The sequence below is a fragment of the Monopterus albus genome, unplaced genomic scaffold (assembly GCF_001952655.1).
Source record: "Monopterus albus unplaced genomic scaffold, M_albus_1.0 scaffold322.1, whole genome shotgun sequence".
Lineage (NCBI taxonomy): Eukaryota > Metazoa > Chordata > Actinopteri > Synbranchiformes > Synbranchidae > Monopterus > Monopterus albus.
Window position 1 is genome coordinate 255,015 of NW_018128202.1, and position 1,345 is coordinate 256,359.

The window sequence follows — 1,345 nt, forward strand, 5'->3', positions numbered from 1 at the left end:
AAATGCTTTTTTAATAATGCTGGGGTTTTCCTCCTAGAGCTGTCAGACCACCACTTGCATTTTGGGTGTTCTTTGAGAAATGCATCATGGAAGATGTAAAAAAAAAAAAAAAAAAAAACATCACAGACAATCAAAAATCTTTTCACTTGTGTTTTCTGGGTTTCCCCCAGAAAACTGTTTAGCAGAGTTGGAAGCGACTCAGATCTCCATACATCTTGTGGTATTTACTCTGTTTTTCTGGCTTATGTCTTGTTTCATGCATCATTTTGGTGAATTTAGCTGAGCCGGTCTTTGTTTCAGGCACGGCGGCCCTTCTCTGCTATAAAGCATGGCCAAAGACCCTGGCTGGCATTTTCTATATTTTCTTATTGTTAACAAATCCCATAAAACCACAAAGTGTCTGTTCGCCTCTCAGTACATTCCCACCCTGTATGTGACTCTCAGCCTCAAGCCCATTTATTCCAACTGAATACATACGTGTTTAAAAAAAGGGGTCACACATCTTCACTTAAGATTTTCAAAAAAAATATCTAATTTCAGCTAATTGCCTCTCAGCAAATGATACTTAAACAGGAGTAAATAGTGCATGCGTTGTTTGGACTATACTCAGCTACAGGTACCCTGAGTATTTACAGTAGCAGGACTGACTCCAAATAAACTATAGTGCCCATGCTCATTGTAACTCACTGAAATGCTTTTTGAACAACTACGGAGCTCTGTGGTACAGAGGAACACACAGTATCAGACTTTGGCTTCAAGGATGATTCTTGCCATTCCATAATTGGTTTTGGACTTGTCATAGCATCCATGACTGTAAGAAAGTTTGTTTTGCCACTTTTCCCGTGTGAACACACAACATACCCTAAACCTCTGACAATTAGTGTGTATTAAAGAATTGAGGCACAGCTCAAGACTGGAGATGCTCATCCCTAAAATTTCCTAGCCTCATTTCCTTTTTTTTAACAAAACCCTCCCCCATCCCTCCTACTTTAAGACTCCTTCCACACCACACCCATGGCCCCCCATGTGCAGACATGAGGTCAAGCTCCAAAGATCACAGAGAGAAGCCAGACGAAGGGTGGGGGGGGACAGAGACCTAAAATCCACCTTTCCTCCCAAACCAGGCCAAAACCTCAAGCCTTCCCATCAGCTCCAGACCCCCTCCTTTACCCCAGTTGTGTGTAAAGGAGGCAGTGAGCACTCTTGCAGAAACATCAGCCCAGGGAAATTCAAATGAGGGTGAAACGGTGAGAGAGACACACAGAGAGAAAGGGAGAGTGGGGGAGAGAGAGCACAATAGTGAGAAAATAGGATAAAAGAATGAGATGGGAGAGCGTTAGGTAGG

The 1,345-nt window shown here is 42.8% G+C and overlaps 1 protein-coding gene across 1 annotated transcript in view; it reads right to left on the bottom strand.

The window, feature by feature from the left end:
• zcchc7 (zinc finger, CCHC domain containing 7) overlaps positions 1-1,345 on the bottom strand; it is a 28,946-nt gene that overhangs the window by 20,514 nt on the left and 7,087 nt on the right. The gene's annotated exons all lie outside the window — the stretch shown is intronic.